The following is a 10,371-nucleotide window of genomic DNA, read 5'->3' as shown; positions in this document are numbered from 1 at the left end:
GTTTTGTCATCCATTCTGCCAGCGTTGTTTCTCTGTGGGTGGTATAAGCAGTGATGTTTTATGCTGAACCCTAGCGCTTCGGAGACTTTTGATATTACTTCATTTACAAAGTGTGTGCCATTGTCAGATCTTATTAGATTTGGTATTCCATATGTTGGGATAAAATGATTACACAAACATTTTGCCACCGAGATTGCATCATTTTTCTTCACTGGGTAGATCTCTGGCCACTTTGAGAATACGTCTATGATTACTAGTGCATATTCTACTTGTTGGTGTTTATGTAATTGGATAAAATCCATGTGTATCGTATGAAAAGGATGTGGCGGTGTTGGGAAATGGCCTCTCTTTGGCCTTAAATTTCCCTGTGCATTATGTTTTTGGCATATCATGCATGTTCTTATATATGCTTTAGCTGAGTTTCCAAAAATTAAAAATTTTTTGAGTAGAATTGTTTAGAAAGAATATCTACCATCCCTGCTGTTGACAAATGGCAACGCCCATGTGTCACTAATGCTGCTGTTTTATGTAGGGATTTAGGTAGAATAGGTTTCCCATTACACGTCATGATATCATCTTTCAGAATTGCGCCATCTTTTAACCACGAGGATTTTTCATTTTGTGGTGCCGCCTTTTGTTCGTTTTTAAGGACTTCTATTGGTATCAGGGAGCACGAGGTTAATGCAAGAACATTTGTTTTTTTTTGGGTTTTTTTTCTGTGCAGCTTCTTTTGCTGCTTTATCTGCAAAGTTAATTCCTTTAGTGATGTAAGAGTCATCTTTTTGATGTGCAGCACATTTGCACAGTGCTAATTTTCTGGGTAATGTGATTACTTCTAGTAATTTTTCAGATGACTGCCATGTTGTACTGGTGCCCCTGTGGAGGTGATCATACCCCTATTTTGCCATATTTTTGCGAAATGGTGTACTGCTGAAAAAACATACTAACTGTCCGTGTGTCTCTCTGTCTGTCTGCGTCCTTGACACAGTCAGCTCCTTTCATGGGCATGTAGTTCCTGTTTCTCCAGGCTAACCAAACTCTTTGTTGAACTTTCCATATAGCGACAATAAGTGTCCAACATTTGAGAGTTGTCTCACATGTGTCAGGTAAGACAAATTGGCTTAGATTTAAAATTGAAGTCACTGCATGGGGGCACTTTGATGATTAAAGTGTGTCCTAAAACAATGTCAGCTGACCTTTTACTGCCTCTGCTGCAGCTACACCGGCCTGCACACAACAGAGTCTAATTTGCAGAAGTAAAATGCAAGCAGACGTTGTTTTTCTCCAGATGCCTGTGTTAAAGGCTATTTCCAAGTTACTGAATGCTTCTTCTTCCTTTTTTCTCTGTAGATACAGCACTACATATTTTCTTAAGGCATTTTGGACAATTTCTATTTCGTTTTAAAATGATTCATATATCTCATACATGTTACATATGTCAAACTTCTAAGTTGGGAAAAACTTTGCATTGCTTACAGCTTGTAGCTCACAGCTCTAAAACTAGGCATCAGTAAATCATGTGCCTAATCATTTCGTGTCACTGTGATCCTCAAGTATGATCACAGATTTGTTTTTCAAACCAACAAAACAAACAAACAAAAACAAGTTGCTGATGGCATGAAGGCCTTACACACGAGGTGGGACACAAAAAGAAAAAGAACTGCTGTCAGAAACGGAGCAGAAGTGTGAGAGAAAAACTGAGATCACAGGCTGCTGCATGTGTGAGCTTTTAATATCATACAGCTTCTGCTCTGAAAAACAAAAAAATTAATACAAAAATAAAAAGTGTGTATCTTGCTCATTAGCTTGGTAGTATAGGTTTGCTCTTCATCTTAACAAAATCTCATCTAGGATGACAGGTTTACAAGCGGGTCAAGTGTCTCTATGCACTTAATTAGTTTACATATTTCCTTTATTTTCTTCATCTCATATGTCATTATACTGAATTTGAGCAAACCTTAAGCTTGATACAGATTACTTTTAACAATTATCCACCTCACATCACAACTGACTGAGGTGCCTCTTCATATTTAATATTATTTCATTATTAATGTTATTATCTTCTTATATAACAGCAGTAGTATATTACAATATTTTATTTGTGTCCACCAAGGGCTGAGGGTGAGCTGCAGTCTCACCCTTTCCCAAGCTGGAGACATTTTCCTTTTCACACATTTTCTTTGGCTGAACAATGACACAACCTTAATATACCTTATGCATCTCTCTATTTCATTTAATATGTGTTTGTGTGAATTATCTGGTTTCATGCATTCTATCCATTCTAGGCACGGTCGTCCTGCCAACTATATTTCATTATTAATACCAGTTTACCGGTTGTTATCCTTCTATTATCAATTTGAATACATTAAATAAGCTCTAATTTAACCTTTTGTTTATTCCATTTCATTCCTTTTTCCTGTGGATTTTTCCCCGCATAAGCGACGATGCCTCCCTCTGTTGTTACTACAAAAACTCCGGTTTGTGCTGCTTTGTTTTTCTGCACTTTTACTGCGTGCTCTGCATGCTGTAGGGCATCAGCTAAGCTTCCAGTATTTTGAGTGACCCAGTGTTTATCTACGTGGGCGCGGACTTTTGGGAGGAGGCCTTTTAGAAACGCGTTTTTTAACTGTTGTTCGAAAGGGGTGTTCACGCCCTCATCATATTCCAGACCTGAGTTTTGTCTGAAAACTGGCCGTAGTCTATCCAGGAAGTCAGAGGCAGACTCGTTTTCATTTTGCTTTGTTTCTCCTATTTTTCCATAATCTGGCCTAGGTGCCAGAATGGTTCTTATCCTCTCATAAACTGGGTTTAATGCCTGAATTAAACCATCGCCTCTTAAAGCCTCCCCGTCCGCCCCGTTACCTGTGTACTCTCCTCGGACCCGGGCCAGCTTCAGGCCCAATAAGTCCTGGAGCACCTGTAGCATTTCTCTGCCGTTTAACAGCCAATTGGAGCGTATTATGTCTACTGCGTCCCTCCACTGTTGGTGTCCCTCGTTTAAAGGGGGAACATCCTTTAACACATTTTTCCGATCCTCAGCTGTCCACGGTTGATATGTGTATGTGAACGCGTTCGGATCCCTGGGGATCACACCGTCGACCGCAGGACCAGTTACTCGGCCAAAATTGGGATTTGGTACCTGGATTAACGGAAATTGACCCAGTGTGGGTGGGAACAGCGGTGGTGGACACCCTAGAGTGGATGGGTTTTTATGTGCGGTTGAATTAAGCTGTTGCCTAGCTGCAGCATAGGGGTCTTGTGGTTTCACAAAGGGATTCTTTGAGACTGGGGGATAAAGTTTTGGTGGTTGCTCACTATCTGGGGGGGCTGAGGCAGGGGGAGGTGGCTGATAAGGAGGGGGTTTACTGTCTCAGTAGCTGGTTTTTCGCTCTGTTTGTTTTGCTTCTCTTTTCTCTTATCCTCACGCCTTTTACTTTCCTCCTGCCATGGTACAAAAAAGCTCACATATTCAAACGTTCGCAAATCCTTTTTCTTTCCGCTAGTTTTCCCTATTTCTTCCTGCAGGCACTTGTGCAGCTGTTGTATTGGGGCGGGGTTGGCATTCCCGTCCCAGACAGTGCAATTAGTTTTGTTTTTGGGGTTTCTCCATCTATCTGCACTTATTTGACCTGCACCTGGGTGTTTTCCCTCCATCCACTGTTCGTCGGGTGTTAATTCGGGTTTTGTTGATTTGTTGCCCATTTCTAATGTTATTTAGTCGATGCAATATTTATATTTTTATTTATTTATTAATACTATTTTATTGATTTATTAATACTACCAACACACACACTGTGAGACGTTCTGGCACTAGAGTCAGAGGAGGTTTATTAAGTCAGCCTTCTACCCTGAACTAAATTCAGGGCGGACTTAATTTTTATGCGTTGATGCGCAACCTTTCTCTTCCTCACCATTCAGTACTCACAGGAAAACACTAGGAGTAGTGCAGGAGCCTAGAGTTCCTATTCAATGAAGCACTTACTCCTCAACAAACATTCAGCGCGCTTTAAAAAAACAAAAATCCTATTTTTATTTGACACTCTCATTACCTTTCACTCCCGGAGTGAAATGAAACCACGAGCTACCAACCTCTCTTTTGTTGCGGAATGGGCCCACACAGGGCGAATTAGTCCGTCTTACACAGGCGAGCGTTTACGTGCGGGTCCACACAGGGCCCGGTCCACACAGGACGTTTTACAATAGGACACGTCTGTCCTTTTGGTCCACACAGGACCCTTCTACTTTGAGCAGTGTCAGCCTAAAAATCGATTATTCAACGCAAAGTGTTTCTGGCTGCTTTATATTCACCTTCAATGTTGCGCTGTGTTCTTTTTCCGGCGTCACCGAGTCCTGTCGTCGTGGACCTGTATAAGACACTGGCCAATAGGCGAATTTACGACTCTGGGCTTTTCCTTGCTTCGCTAGAAGCGGTGGTTTACAGTGCAGGTAGTCACGACGTCAGGATCCGGCGGCTCCGTCTGTGAATAGTTAGATGATATAAAATATCAATCAACAATCCGGCTCGAAGGACCAATTAAATGTCAGTGGTAAGACATTATAAAACACATTGAAGGAATACAAAACAGTCAGAGTTTTGTTCAGAGAACTACGTGCGCACGGGTGAGTGATCGGGTGATACCCACCCCGAGGCTTTGGAGTCAGCTTTATTTATACTCAAGCATGTTTGCGTCACAGACACATGTAGGAAGAGATAACATACCACTCCTTACACAAGCATAAAACATATACGTTCAACTGTCAGTAAGGAACTGGTCAAGCCTATCTTAAGGGCAACAGAAGCCAGTTGGTTCCTGTTCCCAACGGCAGACTCAGCTAACTCAGCAAAGGTGAGGTTTCCTGTGGCACCCTCCTTATGCCAGTCATTTTCTTAGAAGTCAGCAAGGCTCACGTGCATGTGTAGTGACAAGATACATGTAGTATAAAATATATGAACATCATTGTACATTCGCAAACCTATTTAGGGAAAGCATGTTATTTAATAAAACATTAAACAAAATCTCTTAACACCCCTCATCCCCAGACTCTGCTTCCTCCTCGGAAGACATGTCAGTGGGATCAAGGAGGTCCTCGAAGTATTCCTTCCACCGCCTGACAATTTTCTCAGTCGACGTCAGCAGCGCTCCACCAGCACTATACACAGTGCAGGTAGAGCACCGCTTTCCCCTCCTGAGACGCCTGACGGTTTGCCAGAATCTCTTCGAGGCAGTCCGAAAGTCTTTTTCCATGGCCTCTCCGAACTGCTCCCACACCCGAGTTTTTGCTTCAGCCACTGCCCGAGCCGCATTCCGCTTGGCCTGTCGATACCTGTCGGCTGCCTCCGGAGTCCCACAGGCTAACCAAGCCCGATAGGACTCCTTCTTCAGCCTGGTGGCTCCCTTCACCTCTGGTGTCCACCATTTGGTTCGGGGATTACCACCACGGCAGGCACCAACCACCGGGTCTGTCCAGCGTCCTCCCCCGCCACCTGATCCAACTCACCACCAGGTGGTGATCAGTTGACAGCTCAGCCCCTCTTTTACCCGAGTGTCCAGAACATATGGTCGCAGGTCTGGTGATACGATTACAAAATCGATCATCGACCTGCGGCCTAGAGCGTCCTGGTGCCACGTGCACTTATGAGTGAGCTGAGTGAGCTGATTGTGAGTTTCTGGTGTGTGAAGAAGTTTTAACATGGCACACATTTGGTTACATGAGAAGAAACTTATGTGATGAGACAACAGGGTTATGCTGTATGTTGTGTGGCTGATTGGATGAATGTTTGAGATTAAACTGGCTGTTGATTTGTCTTTTGTTACTAAGTTGAGCCTGCCAGTTAGGTTTGGTATGATTTATCCCCCTGAGATGAAGAACACGTGTCATGATTTAACAAGGCCTTTCTTTCCTTTGCTTTCCTTTCTTTTCTTTTTATTTTGTTACTTTCATGGTGCACTAAAGTTTTGTTTGATAATTTTTCTGTCATCTAAGTCAGCGGTCTCCAACCTTTTTTGCGCCACAGACCGGTTTATGCCCGACAATATTTTCACAGACCGGCCTTTAAGGTGTCGCGGATAAATACAACAAAATAAAACTAGTACCGGTACCGAAAAAAAGATTTATTCATAACACACGTGAAAAGACCCAGGAAAACCGAGTTAACGATAAAAACGATAACAAAATAATGCTGAAAACCGATAAAAACCCTGAAAACCATACATTTCACACCTGAGACTCAACTCTCGCAGCCCGGTACCAAACGACTCACGGACCGGTACCGGTCCGAGGCCCAGGGGTTGGGGACTGCTGATCTAAGTAGATCCGAACGTTGAATAGGAAGAACTAACTATAAAAATGATGGTCTTGCCAAAAATAAACTATTTGTTTTCAATGATCCCAAATAAGCCATCACAAGATTGGTTCAGATCTCTAGACTCATGTATTTCTAAATTCCTTTGGAAAGACAAACCCCCACGTATCAGCTTAAAAACATTACAAAGGACCAAGGATAAAGGAGGATTAGATCTGCCTAACTTTAATCACTATTTTTTAGCCAACAGGCTTCAGTTCATCTCTAGATGGTTTAAACACACCTTCTTAGATGAACCTTGGCTAGATGTAGAACAGGCACTATGTAATAATCTAGAAATTTCAGACCTACCATTTATCAGTTCAAACATCAAACGACTTGAATGCTTTAAAAGCATCAACATCAGCTCTTCTCTGACAGCATGATGGGAGTTTCTAAAAATGACAGAGTCCTCATTAATCCCATGCAAACGTACACCTATCTGGAATAACCCTGACATATTACAAAACAATAATATGATAAACTTTCCAGATTGGAGTTGCAAAGGAATTAAATACTTGGAACATATATTGGAAGGAACAGACTTTATTTCGTTTGACAGACTAGTTACACAATATGGGATCAACAAGAAACGATTTTTGGAATATCAACAAATTAAATCCATAGTAAAAAAGAAATTTATTCCCAGTGAAGCAGAATTACAAACACCACCAAGTGTGGTACATTTTTTTAATCTAAAACCCCCCAAATTATTGTCTAAAATATACAGAATGCTTTCTAAAATAGATGAGTCAATATCCCTTCCTATTGCAAAATGGGAAGCAGATTTATCAATCAGCTTAGACCAAAACCTTTGGTCTCAGATATGCTTAAAAACCTTTCAATGGATCAGAAATCCCAATTTGCAATTAATACAATACAAAATATTACATAGAGTGCACTATACTGGTCATAGGATGTTCAAGATGGGCTATACGTCTTCCAACAACTGCTCACACTGTCTAGCAAATACACCAGACAATTACATCCATGCTCTTTGGTTCTGTCCACCAGTTCAGAAGTTTTGGCGCGAGATATGTGAAGACTTATCAAAGTGTCTGAAATGCAACATTCCAGCCTCCCCTTTAGTATGCTTGCTGAGCAACTTGGATGAGGTCACTGCAGAAATAAACACAGCCCACATTGTTTTTACAGCCCTATGCATTGCCAAGAAAACAGTCCTCCTTAACTGGAAAAATAAAAATAATCTTAATTCTAATCAATATAAAAACCATCTAATAGATCACATTAGTCTTGATACAGCCTCTGCCACCACATTTGATCAATCCCTTTGGGCTCCTTTGATCGGCTTCATCACCTAGTGGGGTGGGGGTCATGGTTTGGTCCTGCCTTCGCTATTGTGGTTGATATGGGGGTAGGGACGGCCTTAGGGCGTCTGGGGAGTCCCTAGGGATGTTTTCCCTGGAGGGCCTAACCCGGGGGATGTGGCCACGGCCTGGTTAGGGGCTCTGATGGCTCCTAGATGGTGTTATCCTTGTGGCTGCGTACAGCGGAGATGGGGGAGGGTCTGTACTGGCGGACGTTGGTTACTGGCCTGGTGGCCTGGTTGTCCCCGGGTGGGTCCGGGACGGGCGTGGAGGCTTGGGGTCTGGGGGTGCTCCGCCCCCGGTCTGGGGTGCTGGCAGGGCCTTGGGGGCTTGGGTCCTGGCTGTTATGTCGCCGGGGCTGTGGGCGGGTGGGTGCAGGGGGGCTCAGCCCCAGTGCAGGGGACCTCTGGTGCATCAGCCCAACTGGGGGACTCTCTAACTGGTGGGGAGGCTGTTACATCTTTGCAGGTGGTCTCCTCTCTACAGGAGCTCACTTTGCAGGTGGGGGAGAGATATAGGAGAGGTAGAGAATGAACTCAACCTGGGTGTCTATTGTCTTGTGTAGTTTGGGAGATGATTGGATGATGGGGTGGGTGCAGTTTTCTCTGTGGTGGAGTCGGGTGGGCTGCCCCGGTGCTGCTGCTGTGGGCCCCAATCCGGATGGGCCTGGGCCCCCTTGCCCTGGTGGGTTCCAGAGTTGGGGGTGCTTACTGGGGTCAGCGGGGGAGCTGGCCCCAGGGAGGGGCCACTTGCCCCTCCCTTTCTTCCCTCCCCATCCTCAGCTGCCTCCCTCTTCCCGCTCTACCACACCCACCCACACACACAGGGCTTGGGGTGCAGATGTGTCACCAGGGTGCAGGGGAGGCACCCCCCCCCCCTCTGTCCCCTTCTGGCCACCTGTGCCTCAATTTTATTCTGCAACCTAGACATCCACATTACTCACACTCTCACATAACATATACATATAGGGCCTTGGGGGTGGGCACGTTTTACAGCATCCAGAGGATGGTCGGTGTATTCCAACCCACCTCTGGCGCTGGTGCCCTACCCTCAATTTTAATGCATATAGACACTGAGGGTTTTCGGGAGGAGCCGTGCTGCTCTCTGGCAGGAAGCACCATGCCCTCCTGTGTTTTAAATGCACTTTAGAACAGCACACAGCAACACTACATATGAGCGGGCGGAGGGAGGTTTGGGGTCTTCACTCACCCCGGTTCTGTTAGCCGTCAGGGCTGGGGGGCTGGGAGGAGGTGCTGGCCGTCAGATTGGGGTCTGGGATGCGGGGCCTCCCTGCTACTGCAGATGGGGGGCGGTCCGCTTGCCTCCACCCCAGAGAGAAGGGTTACACCTCCTGGGTCTAGGTGCGGCTTGCCCCTCTGGGGCGGGGGTACCTGGACCTGGGATACAGAGTATGTTTGGGGAGTGTGATTGTCTGTGCAGTGTCTATTTGTGTCTGTCTACATGTTGGGTAAGTGCCGAGTATTTGGTTGTGTATATGGGGGTGGGAATGCACGTTTGAGTCTGTGTGCGTCTGTTTGTCTGTGTCTATATGTCAGGTTGGGCCTTAGACTCTACCTCTCTGGGAACATCTCAGGCCCTCCAAAGTACGGAGGCCTATCTCCCCTCACCACACTCCCTGCCGGTGGCTGGTGCCCTCAGACGTTGGTGTGCTGGTGGTTCTTGTCAACTGGGGCTGGGCACTCATGTATGTACCGGCTCACTCCTGGTGGCCGATTGGCAGGGCCTGGCACCTGTGGCCCGGCTGGGCCCCTTCCGGGGGGTGGGGTGCCCTCAGGCCTCTGGCCTCTGGGCCTGAAGCTCGGTCCTCTCTGGCGCAGCCGGCTGTCGGGAGAGCCCGCGGGCACGCCACTGCAACCCCTTCCGGCCTCTGCTCTGTGGCTGCTGGGTGACATCTCGTTTGGGGGTCTACTCAGCTCTTCCCAGGAGGGTGGCACAGTTCCCCCCCTTTGGTGGTCCTCCTTGGGTCCTCATACTCTGGGGCCTCTGGATGTCTGGGGCCTGGATCTCCTCCATAGCTGCTTCATGCCCTGGGGGACGGGGCTATGGCTCCCCACACTCCCTAGCAGATCGTTACATGGAGAAACCTTTGGAATACAAGCGTGCCGATCCACACAGGTGTATACACGGGTGTTCACAGACACAAACTACACCTTTCTTGGCTGCTACCTCAAAGCACATTGTGCGCTATCTATCTTGCGTGCTGCACAACAACATTTAATATTTAGTATCTACTGTTATCTACTGCTAGCTAGTTTATTGTGATGGTGCTGTATTTATTATGTAGCTGTTTTTGTTTGTTTGTTTGTTTGTTTGTTTGTTTGTTTGTTGTCCCTTCTGTTTTTTCTCTCCATACAGGTGATCCAGGTGTTTTGTTTGTTTTCTTTCTTTCTTCTCCCCTTTCTCGCCATCTCTTCTCCCCTCAATTTTTCTTTCTCTCCCTCTCTTTCTTTCATTCTTTCTCCCTGTCCTATCTCCCAGTCATGTCTGTCCCGACTGTAACAACTGAAAATAAAATAAATACATAATTATAATAAAGGTCAATCAAATGGACCAATATGGCAAGGCCATGATGATCCAGTTGGTAAAGTAAATCCGCTTGGCATCTCTCTTGGCCTTAAGACAACAATTCTGATGGCTAAAGATCCAAACGGGACAGGGGGAAAAAAAAAAAAAAAAAAA

General features: G+C 45.5%; 1 long non-coding RNA gene across 1 annotated transcript; it reads right to left on the bottom strand.

The window, feature by feature from the left end:
* Nucleotides 1-4,329: 4,329 nt before the first annotated feature.
* LOC112846670 (uncharacterized) lies at nucleotides 4,330-5,024 on the bottom strand. The gene is made up of 2 exons (XR_003219796.1): nucleotides 4,644-5,024; nucleotides 4,330-4,478 (listed from the first exon to the last, which is right to left on the bottom strand). It is a non-coding gene; the product is annotated as an uncharacterized LOC112846670 (long non-coding RNA).
* Between the last annotated feature and the right edge of the window lie 5,347 nt (nucleotides 5,025-10,371).

Source organism: Oreochromis niloticus, linkage group LG4 (genome assembly GCF_001858045.2).
Source record: "Oreochromis niloticus isolate F11D_XX linkage group LG4, O_niloticus_UMD_NMBU, whole genome shotgun sequence".
In the NCBI taxonomy this organism is placed as follows: domain Eukaryota; kingdom Metazoa; phylum Chordata; class Actinopteri; order Cichliformes; family Cichlidae; genus Oreochromis; species Oreochromis niloticus.
This window is presented reverse-complemented; position numbering and strand designations above follow the sequence as displayed.